Source organism: Oncorhynchus mykiss, unplaced genomic scaffold (assembly GCF_013265735.2).
Source record: "Oncorhynchus mykiss isolate Arlee unplaced genomic scaffold, USDA_OmykA_1.1 un_scaffold_578, whole genome shotgun sequence".
Taxonomy (NCBI): Eukaryota; Metazoa; Chordata; class Actinopteri; order Salmoniformes; family Salmonidae; genus Oncorhynchus; species Oncorhynchus mykiss.
The window spans coordinates 39,696-53,435 of NW_023494025.1; the positions used below are offsets into that span (position 1 = coordinate 39,696).

The following is a 13,740-nucleotide window of genomic DNA, read 5'->3' on the forward strand; positions in this document are numbered from 1 at the left end:
GCCGAACGTGATAACCAGTACACTACGGAAACCCAATGAGTGGAGTACTAAGGGTGTGGCTGACTTTGGGACATTTATCGCTCTCAGAACCTAATGAAATCAGAAATTACTTAGTCAATTAATTAAACAATAAGGCTTGAGAAGCCGGGAATTATTGTGTGCAGCGGCTCTTGGAAGAGGCTTGGTGGTTCAAAACTTCTTCCATTTAAGAGTGATGGAAGCCACTGTGTTCTTGGGTACCTTCAATGCTGCAGAAATGACCAATCATTTGAATTTACCACAGGTGGACTCCAATCAAGTTGAAGAAACATCTCAAGGATGATCAATGGAAACAGGATGGACCTGAGCTCAATTTCCAGCCTCATAGCAAAGGGTCTGAAAACGTACGTAAATAAGGTATTTTTAAAATATTTAATGGGTATAATGGCTCTTTCTGTGGTACTCAATTTGGGATATTATGTGAGGTAGACATGAGAAGCCGGGAATTATCGTGTGCAGCCGGAACTTGGAAGAGGCTTGGTGGTTCCAAACTTCTTCTATTTAAGAGTGATGGAAGCCACTGTGTTCTTGGGTACCTTCAATGCTGCAGAAATGACCAATCATTTGAATTTACCACAGGTGGACTCCAATCAAGTTGAAGAAACATCTCAAGGATGATCAATGGAAACAGGATGGAACTGAGCTCAATTTCCAGCCTCATAGCAAAGGGTCTGAAAATGTATGTAAATAAAGTATTTTTAAAATGTTTTTTTCATTAATAAAAACTATATGTTATCGCTTTGTCATTATGTGGTATTGTGTGTAGATAGATTTTATTTTATTTCATCCATTTTAGTATAAGGCTGTAACGTAACAAAATGTGGAAAAAAGTAAGGGGTCTGAAAACTTTCCGAATGCACTGTACCTATGCAGGCTAGCTTCTTTTCCTTTGCTAGCCAGCCAACTAAATCTATCACACAATCACATCAAGCAGCTGAAATGACAGAAAACGATCTACATTTTTGTTTGTTTTACCTTGGATTATATTGCCATTTCTTTGGATATATCCATTACAATGACCCTGATAAATGAATTTGCCTGGCTCAGAGAAGCTGTCAGTCTGGTCACATTCATACAGATCGCATGGTGGAGGTCCCCAAAAAAACGGCAACATTGATCCACTGGTCGGAGAGGTAGACGGCAAGGTTTAGACAAACCTCAACTGTTTCAAACCAAATGCTAGCCTCTGGGCATTGGGAAATATTGAATATTACAAAATGTTTCCACCCGGTTTCGAACCGGGGACCTTTCGCGTGTGAGGCAAACGTGATAACCACTACACTACGGAAACCGAATGATTGGAAAACTAAGGGTGTGACTGACTTTCGCGTGTGAGGCGAACGTGATAACCAATACACTACTGAAACTAAAGTCTGAATAGCAAATACTGAGAAGTGCGATGGACCAATCTGTTAAAATGTGTTTCCGCCCGGTCTCGAACCGGGGACCTTTCGCGTGTGAGGCGAACGTGATAACCACTACACTACGGAAACCGAATGATTGGAAAACTAAGGGTGTGACTGACTTTGGCTGGGTGGGACATTTATCGCTCTCAGAACCTAATGAAATCAGAAATGACTTAGTCAATTAATTAAACAATACGGCTTGAGAAGGGTGGGTATTATGGCTCTTTCTGTGGAACTCAATTTGGGATATTATGTGAGGTAGACATGAGAAGCCGGGAATTATCGTGTGCAGCCGGAACTTGGAAGAGGCTTGGTGGTTCCAAACTTCTTCTATTTAAGAGTGATGGAAGCCACTGTGTTCTTGGGTACCTTCAATGCTGCAGAAATGACCAATCATTTGAATTTACCACAGGTGGACTCCAATCAAGTTGAAGAAACATCTCAAGGATGATCAATGGAAACAGGATGGACCTGAGCTCAATTTCCAGTCTCATAGCAAAGGGTCTGAAAATGTATGTAAATAAGGTATTTTTAAAATATTTTTTTCATTAATAAAAACTATATGCTATCGCTTTGTCATTATGTGGTATTGTGTGTAGATAGATTTTATTTTATTTCATCCATTTTAGTATAAGGCTGTAACGTAACAAAATGTGGAAAAAAGTAAGGGGTCTGAAAACTTTCCGAATGCACTGTACCTATGCAGGCTAGCTTCTTTTCCTTTGCTAGCCAGCCAACTAAATCTATCACACAATCACATCAAGCAGCTGAAATGACAGAAAACGATCTACATTTTTGTTTGTTTTACCTTGGATTATATTGCCATTTCTTTGGATATATCCATTACAATGACCCTGATAAATGAATTTGCCTGGCTCAGAGAAGCTGTCAGTCTGGTCACATTCATACAGATCGCATGGTGGAGGTCCCCAAAAAACAGCAACATTGATCCACAGGTCGGAGAGGTAGACAGCAAGGTTTAGACAAACCTCAACTGTTTCAAACCAAATGCTAGCCTCTGGGCATTGGGAAATATTGAATATTACAAGATGTTTCCGCCCGGTTTCGAACCGGGGACCTTTCGCGTGTGAGGCAAACGTGATAACCACTACACTGGTTCAAAACTTCTTCCATTTAAGAGTGATGGAAGCCACTGTGTTCTTGGGTACCTTCAATGCTGCAGAAATGACCAATCATTTGAATTTACCACAGGTGGACTCCAATCAAGTTGAAGAAACATCTCAAGGATGATCAATGGAAACAGGATGGACCTGAGCTCAATTTCCAGCCTCATAGCAAAGGGTCTGAAAACGTACGTAAATAAGGTATTTTTAAAATATTTAATGGGTATTATGGCTCTTTCTGTGGTACTCAATTTGGGATATTATGTGAGGTAGACATGAGAAGCCGGGAATTATCGTGTGCAGCTGGAACTTGGAAGAGGCTTGGTGGTTCCAAACTTCTTCTATTTAAGAGTGATGGAAGCCACTGTGTTCTTGGGTACCTTCAATGCTGCAGAAATGACCAATCATTTGAATTTACCACAGGTGGACTCCAATCAAGTTGAAGAAACGTCTCAAGGATGATCAATGGAAACAGGATGGACCTGAGCTCAATTTCCAGCCTCATAGCAAAGGGTCTGAAAATGTATGTAAATAAGGTATTTTTAAAATATTTTTTTCATTAATAAAAACTATGTGTTATCGCTTTGTCATTATGTGGTATTGTGTGTAGATAGATTTTATTTTATTTCATCCATTTTAGTATAAGGCTGTAACGTAACAAAATGTGGAAAAAAGTAAGGGGTCTGAAAACTTTCCGAATGCACTGTACCTATGCAGGCTAGCTTCTTTTCCTTTGCTAGCCAGCCAACTAAATCTATCACACAATCACATCAAGCAGCTGAAATGACAGAAAACGATCTACATTTTTGTTTGTTTTACCTTGGATTATATTGCCATTTCTTTGGATATATCCATTACAATGACCCTGATAAATGAATTTGCCTGGCTCAGAGAAGCTGTCAGTCTGGTCACATTCATACAGATCGCATGGTGGAGGTCCCCAAAAAACAGCAACATTGATCCACAGGTCGGAGAGGTAGACAGCAAGGTTTAGACAAACCTCAACTGTTTCAAACCAAATGCTAGCCTCTGGGCATTGGGAAATATTGAATATTACAAGATGTTTCCGCCCGGTTTCGAACCGGGGACCTTTCGCGTGTGAGGCAAACGTGATAACCACTACACTGGTTCAAAACTTCTTCCATTTAAGAGTGATGGAAGCCACTGTGTTCTTGGGTACCTTCAATGCTGCAGAAATGACCAATCATTTGAATTTACCACAGGTGGACTCCAATCAAGTTGAAGAAACATCTCAAGGATGATCAATGGAAACAGGATGGACCTGAGCTCAATTTCCAGCCTCATAGCAAAGGGTCTGAAAACGTACGTAAATAAGGTATTTTTAAAATATTTAATGGGTATTATGGCTCTTTCTGTGGTACTCAATTTGGGATATTATGTGAGGTAGACATGAGAAGCCGGGAATTATCGTGTGCAGCTGGAACTTGGAAGAGGCTTGGTGGTTCCAAACTTCTTCTATTTAAGAGTGATGGAAGCCACTGTGTTCTTGGGTACCTTCAATGCTGCAGAAATGACCAATCATTTGAATTTACCACAGGTGGACTCCAATCAAGTTGAAGAAACGTCTCAAGGATGATCAATGGAAACAGGATGGACCTGAGCTCAATTTCCAGCCTCATAGCAAAGGGTCTGAAAATGTATGTAAATAAGGTATTTTTAAAATATTTTTTTCATTAATAAAAACTATGTGTTATCGCTTTGTCATTATGTGGTATTGTGTGTAGATAGATTTTATTTTATTTCATCCATTTTAGTATAAGGCTGTAACGTAACAAAATGTGGAAAAAAGTAAGGGGTCTGAAAACTTTCCGAATGCACTGTACCTATGCAGGCTAGCTTCTTTTCCTTTGCTAGCCAGCCAACTAAATCTATCACACAATCACATCAAGCAGCTGAAATGACAGAAAACGATCTACATTTTTGTTTGTTTTACCTTGGATTATATTGCCATTTCTTTGGATATATCCATTACAATGACCCTGATAAATGAATTTGCCTGGCTCAGAGAAGCTGTCAGTCTGGTCACATTCATACAGATCGCATGGTGGAGGTCCCCCAAAAAACGGCAACATTGATCCACTGGTCGGAGAGGTAGACAGCAAGGTTTAGACAAACCTCAACTGTTTCAAACCAAATGCTAGCCTCTGGGCATTGGGAAATATTGAATATTACAAAATGTTTCCACCCGGTTTCGAACCGGGGACCTTTCGCGTGTGAGGTGAACGTGATAACCACTACACTACGGAAACCGAATTATTGGAAAACTAAGGGTGTGACTGACTTTCGCATGTGAGGCGAACGTGATAACTAATACACTACTGAAACTAAAGTCTGAATAGCAAATACTGAGAAGTGCGAAGGACCAATCTGTTAAAATGTGTTTCCGCCCGGTCTCGAACCGGGGACCTTTCGCGTGTGATGCGAACGTGATAACCACTACACTGGTTCAAAACTTCTTCCATTTAAGAGTGATGGAAGCCACTGTGTTCTTGGGTACCTTCAATGCTGCAGAAATGACCAATCATTTGAATTTACCACAGGTGGACTCCAATCAAGTTGAAGAAACATCTCAAGGATGATCAATGGAAACAGGATGGACCTGAGCTCAATTTCCAGCCTCATAGCAAAGGGTCTGAAAACGTACGTAAATAAGGTATTTTTAAAATATTTAATGGGTATTATGGCTCTTTCTGTGGTACTCAATTTGGGATATTATGTGAGGTAGACATGAGAAGCCGGGAATTATCGTGTGCAGCTGGAACTTGGAAGAGGCTTGGTGGTTCCAAACTTCTTCTATTTAAGAGTGATGGAAGCCACTGTGTTCTTGGGTACCTTCAATGCTGCAGAAATGACCAATCATTTGAATTTACCACAGGTGGACTCCAATCAAGTTGAAGAAACGTCTCAAGGATGATCAATGGAAACAGGATGGACCTGAGCTCAATTTCCAGCCTCATAGCAAAGGGTCTGAAAATGTATGTAAATAAGGTATTTTTAAAATATTTTTTTCATTAATAAAAACTATGTGTTATCGCTTTGTCATTATGTGGTATTGTGTGTAGATAGATTTTATTTTATTTCATCCATTTTAGTATAAGGCTGTAACGTAACAAAATGTGGAAAAAAGTAAGGGGTCTGAAAACTTTCCGAATGCACTGTACCTATGCAGGCTAGCTTCTTTTCCTTTGCTAGCCAGCCAACTAAATCTATCACACAATCACATCAAGCAGCTGAAATGACAGAAAACGATCTACATTTTTGTTTGTTTTACCTTGGATTATATTGCCATTTCTTTGGATATATCCATTACAATGACCCTGATAAATGAATTTGCCTGGCTCAGAGAAGCTGTCAGTCTGGTCACATTCATACAGATCGCATGGTGGAGGTCCCCCAAAAAACGGCAACATTGATCCACTGGTCGGAGAGGTAGACAGCAAGGTTTAGACAAACCTCAACTGTTTCAAACCAAATGCTAGCCTCTGGGCATTGGGAAATATTGAATATTACAAAATGTTTCCACCCGGTTTCGAACCGGGGACCTTTCGCGTGTGAGGTGAACGTGATAACCACTACACTACGGAAACCGAATTATTGGAAAACTAAGGGTGTGACTGACTTTCGCATGTGAGGCGAACGTGATAACTAATACACTACTGAAACTAAAGTCTGAATAGCAAATACTGAGAAGTGCGAAGGACCAATCTGTTAAAATGTGTTTCCGCCCGGTCTCGAACCGGGGACCTTTCGCGTGTGATGCGAACGTGATAACCACTACACTACGGAAACCGAATGATTGGAAAACTAAGGGTGTGACTGACTTTGGCTGGGTGGGACATTTATCGCTCTCAGAACCTAATGAAATCAGAAATTACTTAGTCAATTAATTAAACAATACGGCTTGAGAAGGGTGGGTATTATGGCTCTTTCTGTGGAACTCAATTTGGGATATTATGTGAGGTAGACATGAGAAGCCGGGAATTATCGTGTGCAGCCGGAACTTGGAAGAGGCTTGGTGGTTCCAAACTTCTTCTATTTAAGAGTGATGGAAGCCACTGTGTTCTTGGGTACCTTCAATGCTGCAGAAATGACCAATCATTTGAATTTACCACAGGTGGACTCCAATCAAGTTGAAGAAACATCTCAAGGATGATCAATGGAAACAGGATGGACCTGAGCTCAATTTCCAGTCTCATAGCAAAGGGTCTGAAAATGTATGTAAATAAGGTATTTTTAAAATATTTTTTTCATTAATAAAAACTATATGCTATCGCTTTGTCATTATGTGGTATTGTGTGTAGATAGATTTTATTTTATTTCATCCATTTTAGTATAAGGCTGTAACGTAACAAAATGTGGAAAAAAGTAAGGGGTCTGAAAACTTTCCGAATGCACTGTACCTATGCAGGCTAGCTTCTTTTCCTTTGCTAGCCAGCCAACTAAATCTATCACACAATCACATCAAGCAGCTGAAATGACAGAAAACGATCTACATTTTTGTTTGTTTTACCTTGGATTATATTGCCATTTCTTTGGATATATCCATTACAATGACCCTGATAAATTAATTTGCCTGGCTCAGAGAAGCTGTCAGTCTGGTCACATTCATACAGATCGCATGGTGGAGGTCCCCAAAAAAACGGCAACATTGATCCACTGGTCGGAGAGGTAGACAGCAAGGTTTAGACAAACCTCAACTGTTTCAAACCAAATGCTAGCCTCTGGGCATTGGGAAATATTGAATATTACAAAATGTTTCCACCCGGTTTTGAACCGGGGACCTTTCGCGTGTGAGGCGAACGTGATAACCACTACACTACAGAAACTGAATGATTGGTAAACTAAGGGTGTGACTGACTTTCGCGTGTGAGGCGAACGTGATAACCAATACACTACTGAAACTAAAGTCTGAATAGCAAATACTGAGAAGTGCGAAGGACCAATCTGTTAAAATGTGTTTCCGCCCGGTCTCGAAACGGGGACCTTTCGCGTGTTAGCCGAACGTGATAACCAGTACACTACGGAAACCCAATGAGTGGAGTACTAAGGGTGTGGCTGACTTTGGCTGGGTGGGACATTTATCGCTCTCAGAACCTAATGAAATCAGAAATTACTTAGTCAATTAATTAAACAATAAGGCTTGAGAAGCCGGGAATTATTGTGTGCAGCGGCTCTTGGAAGAGGCTTGGTGGTTCAAAACTTCTTCCATTTAAGAGTGATGGAAGCCACTGTGTTCTTGGGTACCTTCAATGCTGCAGAAATGACCAATCATTTGAATTTACCACAGGTGGACTCCAATCAAGTTGAAGAAACATCTCAAGGATGATCAATGGAAACAGGATGGACCTGAGCTCAATTTCCAGCCTCATAGCAAAGGGTCTGAAAACGTACGTAAATAAGGTATTTTTAAAATATTTAATGGGTATAATGGCTCTTTCTGTGGTACTCAATTTGGGATATTATGTGAGGTAGACATGAGAAGCCGGGAATTATCGTGTGCAGCCGGAACTTGGAAGAGGCTTGGTGGTTCCAAACTTCTTCTATTTAAGAGTGATGGAAGCCACTGTGTTCTTGGGTACCTTCAATGCTGCAGAAATGACCAATCATTTGAATTTACCACAGGTGGATTCCAATCAAGTTGAAGAAACATCTCAAGGATGATCAATGGAAACAGGATGGAACTGAGCTCAATTTCCAGCCTCATAGCAAAGGGTCTGAAAATGTATGTAAATAAGGTATTTTTAAAATATTTTTTTCATTAATAAAAACTATATGTTATCGCTTTGTCATTATGTGGTATTGTGTGTAGATAGATTTTATTTTATTTCATCCATTTTAGTATAAGGCTGTAACGTAACAAAATGTGGAAAAAAGTAAGGGGTCTGAAAACTTTCCGAATGCACTGTACCTATGCAGGCTAGCTTCTTTTCCTTTGCTAGCCAGCCAACTAAATCTATCACACAATCACATCAAGCAGCTGAAATGACAGAAAACGATCTACATTTTTGTTTGTTTTACCTTGGATTATATTGCCATTTCTTTGGATATATCCATTACAATGACCCTGATAAATGAATTTGCCTGGCTCAGAGAAGCTGTCAGTCTGGTCACATTCATACAGATCGCATGGTGGAGGTCCCCAAAAAAACGGCAACATTGATCCACTGGTCGGAGAGGTAGACAGCAAGGTTTAGACAAACGTCAACTGTTTCAAACCAAATGCTAGCCTCTGGGCATTGGGAAATATTGAATATTACAAAATGTTTCCACCCGGTTTCGAACCAGGGACCTTTCGCGTGTGAGGCGAACGTGATAACCACTACACTACGGAAACCGAATGATTGGAAAACTAAGGGTGTGACTGACTTTCGCGTGTGAGGCGAACGTGATAACCAATAAACTACTGAAACTAAAGTCTGAATAGCAAATACTGAGAAGTGCGAAGGACCAATCTGTTAAAATGTGTTTCCACCCGGTCTCGAACCGGGGACCTTTCGCGTGTGAGGCGAACGTGATAACCACTACACTACGGAAACCGAATGATTGGAAAACTAAGGGTGTGACTGACTTTGGCTGGGTGGGACATTTGTCGCTCTCAGAACCTAATGAAATCAGAAATTACTTAGTCAATTAATTAAACAATAAGGCTTGAGAAGCCGGGAATTATTGTGTGCAGCGGCTCTTGGAAGAGGCTTGGTGGTTCAAAACTTCTTCCATTTAAGAGTGATGGAAGCCACTGTGTTCTTGGGTACCTTCAATGCTGCAGAAATGACCAATCATTTGAATTTACCACAGGTGGACTCCAATCAAGTTGAAGAAACATCTCAAGGATGATCAATGGAAACAGGATGGACCTGAGCTCAATTTCCAGCCTCATAGCAAAGGGTCTGAAAACTTACGTAAATAAGGTATTTTTAAAATATTTAATGTGTATTATGGCTCTTTCTGTGGAACTCAATTTGGGATATTATGTGAGGTAGACATGAAAAGCCGGGAATTATCGTGTGCAGCCGGAACTTGGAAGAGGCTTGGTGGTTCCAAACTTCTTCCATTTAAGAGTGATGGAAGCCACTGTGTTCTTGGGTGCCTTCAATGCTGCAGAAATGACTAATCATTTGAATTTACCACAGGTGGACTCCAATCAAGTTGAAGAAACATCTCAAGGATGATCAATGGAAACAGGATGGACCTGAGCTCAATTTCCAGCCTCATAGCAAAGGGTCTGAAAACGTACGTAAATAAGGTATTTTTAAAATATTTAATGGGTATTATGGCTCTTTCTGTGGTACTCAATTTGGGATATTATGTGAGGTAGACATGAGAAGCCGGTAATTATTGTGTGCAGCCGGAACATGGAAGAGGCTTGGTGGTTCCAAACTTCTTCTATTTAAGAGTGATGGAAGCCACTGTGTTCTTGGGTACCTTCAATGCTGCAGAAATGACCAATCATTTGAATTTACCACAGGTGGACTCCAATCAAGTTGAAGAAACATCTCAAGGATGATCAATGGAAACAGGATGGACCTGAGCTCAATTTCCAGCCTCATAGCAAAGGGTCTGAAAATGTATGTAAATAAGGTATTTTTAAAATATTTTTTCATTAATAAAAACTATATGTTATCGCTTTGTCATTATGTGGTATTGTGTGTAGATAGATTTTATTTTATTTCATCCATTTTAGTATAAGGCTGTAACGAAACAAAATGTGGAAAAAAGTAAGGGGTCTGAAAACTTTCCCAATGCACTGTACCTATGCAGGCTAGCTTCTTTTCCTTTGCTAGCCAGCCAACTAAATCTATCACACAATCACATCAAGCAGCTGAAATGACAGAAAACGATCTACATTTTTGTTTGTTTTACCTTGGATTATATTGCCATTTCTTTGGATATATCCATTACAATGACCCTGATAAATGAATTTGCCTGGCTCAGAGAAGCTGTCAGTCTGGTCACATTCATACAGATCGCATGGTGGAGGTCCCCAAAAAACGGCAACATTGATCCACAGGTCGGAGAGGTAGACAGCAAGGTTTAGACAAACCTCAACTGTTTCAAACCAAATGCTAGCCTCTGGGCATTGGGAAATATTGAATATTACAAGATGTTTCCGCCCGGTTTCGAACCGGGGACCTTTCGCGTGTGAGGCAAACGTGATAACCACTACACTGGTTCAAAACTTCTTCCATTTAAGAGTGATGGAAGCCACTGTGTTCTTGGGTACCTTCAATGCTGCAGAAATGACCAATCATTTGAATTTACCACAGGTGGACTCCAATCAAGTTGAAGAAACATCTCAAGGATGATCAATGGAAACAGGATGGACCTGAGCTCAATTTCCAGCCTCATAGCAAAGGGTCTGAAAACTTACGTAAATAAGGTATTTTTAAAATATTTAATGTGTATTATGGCTCTTTCTGTGGAACTCAATTTGGGATATTATGTGAGGTAGACATGAAAAGCCGGGAATTATCGTGTGCAGCCGGAACTTGGAAGAGGCTTGGTGGTTCCAAACTTCTTCCATTTAAGAGTGATGGAAGCCACTGTGTTCTTGGGTGCCTTCAATGCTGCAGAAATGACTAATCATTTGAATTTACCACAGGTGGACTCCAATCAAGTTGAAGAAACATCTCAAGGATGATCAATGGAAACAGGATGGACCTGAGCTCAATTTCCAGCCTCATAGCAAAGGGTCTGAAAACGTACGTAAATAAGGTATTTTTAAAATATTTAATGGGTATTATGGCTCTTTCTGTGGTACTCAATTTGGGATATTATGTGAGGTAGACATGAGAAGCCGGTAATTATTGTGTGCAGCCGGAACATGGAAGAGGCTTGGTGGTTCCAAACTTCTTCTATTTAAGAGTGATGGAAGCCACTGTGTTCTTGGGTACCTTCAATGCTGCAGAAATGACCAATAATTTGAATTTACCACAGGTGGACTCCAATCAAGTTGAAGAAACATCTCAAGGATGATCAATGGAAACAGGATGGACCTGAGCTCAATTTCCAGCCTCATAGCAAAGGGTCTGAAAATGTATGTAAATAAGGTATTTTTAAAATATTTTTTCATTAATAAAAACTATATGTTATCGCTTTGTCATTATGTGGTATTGTGTGTAGATAGATTTTATTTTATTTCATCCATTTTAGTATAAGGCTGTAACGAAACAAAATGTGGAAAAAAGTAAGGGGTCTGAAAACTTTCCGAATGCACTGTACCTATGCAGGCTAGCTTCTTTTCCTTTGCTAGCCAGCCAACTAAATCTATCACACAATCACATCAAGCAGCTGAAATGACAGAAAACGATCTACATTTTTGTTTGTTTTACCTTGGATTATATTGCCATTTCTTTGGATATATCCATTACAATGACCCTGATAAATGAATTTGCCTGGCTCAGAGAAGCTGTCAGTCTGGTCACATTCATACAGATCGCATGGTGGAGGTCCCCAAAAAAACGGCAACATTGATCCACTGGTCGGAGAGGTAGACAGCAAGGTTTAGACAAACGTCAACTGTTTCAAACCAAATGCTAGCCTCTGGGCATTGGGAAATATTGAATATTACAAAATGTTTCCACCCGGTTTCGAACCGGGGACCTTTCGCGTGTGAGGCGAACGTGATAACCACTACACTACGGAAACCGAATGATTGGAAAACTAAGGGTGTGACTGACTTTCGCGTGTGAGGCGAACGTGATAACCAATAAACTACTGAAACTAAAGTCTGAATAGCAAATACTGAGAAGTGCGAAGGACCAATCTGTTAAAATGTGTTTCCACCCGGTCTCGAACCGGGGACCTTTCGCGTGTGAGGCGAACGTGATAACCACTACACTACGGAAACCGAATGATTGGAAAACTAAGGGTGTGACTGACTTTGGCTGGGTGGGACATTTGTCGCTCTCAGAACCTAATGAAATCAGAAATTACTTAGTCAATTAATTAAACAATAAGGCTTGAGAAGCCGGGAATTATTGTGTGCAGCGGCTCTTGGAAGAGGCTTGGTGGTTCAAAACTTCTTCCATTTAAGAGTGATGGAAGCCACTGTGTTCTTGGGTACCTTCAATGCTGCAGAAATGACCAATCATTTGAATTTACCACAGGTGGACTCCAATCAAGTTGAAGAAACATCTCAAGGATGATCAATGGAAACAGGATGGACCTGAGCTCAATTTCCAGCCTCATAGCAAAGGGTCTGAAAACTTACGTAAATAAGGTATTTTTAAAATATTTAATGTGTATTATGGCTCTTTCTGTGGAACTCAATTTGGGATATTATGTGAGGTAGACATGAAAAGCCGGGAATTATCGTGTGCAGCCGGAACTTGGAAGAGGCTTGGTGGTTCCAAACTTCTTCCATTTAAGAGTGATGGAAGCCACTGTGTTCTTGGGTGCCTTCAATGCTGCAGAAATGACTAATCATTTGAATTTACCACAGGTGGACTCCAATCAAGTTGAAGAAACATCTCAAGGATGATCAATGGAAACAGGATGGACCTGAGCTCAATTTCCAGCCTCATAGGAAAGGGTCTGAAAACGTACGTAAATAAGGTATTTTTAAAATATTTAATGGGTATTATGGCTCTTTCTGTGGTACTCAATTTGGGATATTATGTGAGGTAGACATGAGAAGCCGGTAATTATTGTGTGCAGCCGGAACATGGAAGAGGCTTGGTGGTTCCAAACTTCTTCTATTTAAGAGTGATGGAAGCCACTGTGTTCTTGGGTACCTTCAATGCTGCAGAAATGACCAATCATTTGAATTTACCACAGGTGGACTCCAATCAAGTTGAAGAAACATCTCAAGGATGATCAATGGAAACAGGATGGACCTGAGCTCAATTTCCAGCCTCATAGCAAAGGGTCTGAAAATGTATGTAAATAAGGTATTTTTAAAATATTTTTTCATTAATAAAAACTATATGTTATCGCTTTGTCATTATGTGGTATTGTGTGTAGATAGATTTTATTTTATTTCATCCATTTTAGTATAAGGCTGTAACGAAACAAAATGTGGAAAAAAGTAAGGGGTCTGAAAACTTTCCCAATGCACTGTACCTATGCAGGCTAGCTTCTTTTCCTTTGCTAGCCAGCCAACTAAATCTATCACACAATCACATCAAGCAGCTGAAATGACAGAAAACGAT

At 40.2% G+C, this 13,740-nt stretch overlaps 7 non-coding genes across 7 annotated transcripts; all 7 read right to left on the reverse strand.

The window, feature by feature from the left end:
• Window positions 1–1,257: 1,257 nt before the first annotated feature.
• Window positions 1,258–1,330, reverse strand: trnav-cac. Its single transcript has one exon. It is a non-coding gene; the product is annotated as a tRNA-Val (tRNA).
• A 129-nt stretch (window positions 1,331–1,459) lies between these two features.
• Window positions 1,460–1,532, reverse strand: trnav-cac. The gene has a single exon. It is a non-coding gene; the product is annotated as a tRNA-Val (tRNA).
• A 5,811-nt stretch (window positions 1,533–7,343) lies between these two features.
• trnav-cac lies at window positions 7,344–7,416 on the reverse strand. Its single transcript has one exon. It is a non-coding gene; the product is annotated as a tRNA-Val (tRNA).
• A 1,435-nt stretch (window positions 7,417–8,851) lies between these two features.
• Window positions 8,852–8,924, reverse strand: trnav-cac. The gene has a single exon. It is a non-coding gene; the product is annotated as a tRNA-Val (tRNA).
• Window positions 8,925–9,053: 129 nt separating this feature from the next.
• Window positions 9,054–9,126, reverse strand: trnav-cac. The gene has a single exon. It is a non-coding gene; the product is annotated as a tRNA-Val (tRNA).
• A 3,036-nt stretch (window positions 9,127–12,162) lies between these two features.
• Window positions 12,163–12,235, reverse strand: trnav-cac. Its single transcript has one exon. It is a non-coding gene; the product is annotated as a tRNA-Val (tRNA).
• A 129-nt stretch (window positions 12,236–12,364) lies between these two features.
• On the reverse strand, window positions 12,365–12,437 carry trnav-cac. Its single transcript has one exon. It is a non-coding gene; the product is annotated as a tRNA-Val (tRNA).
• Between the last annotated feature and the right edge of the window lie 1,303 nt (window positions 12,438–13,740).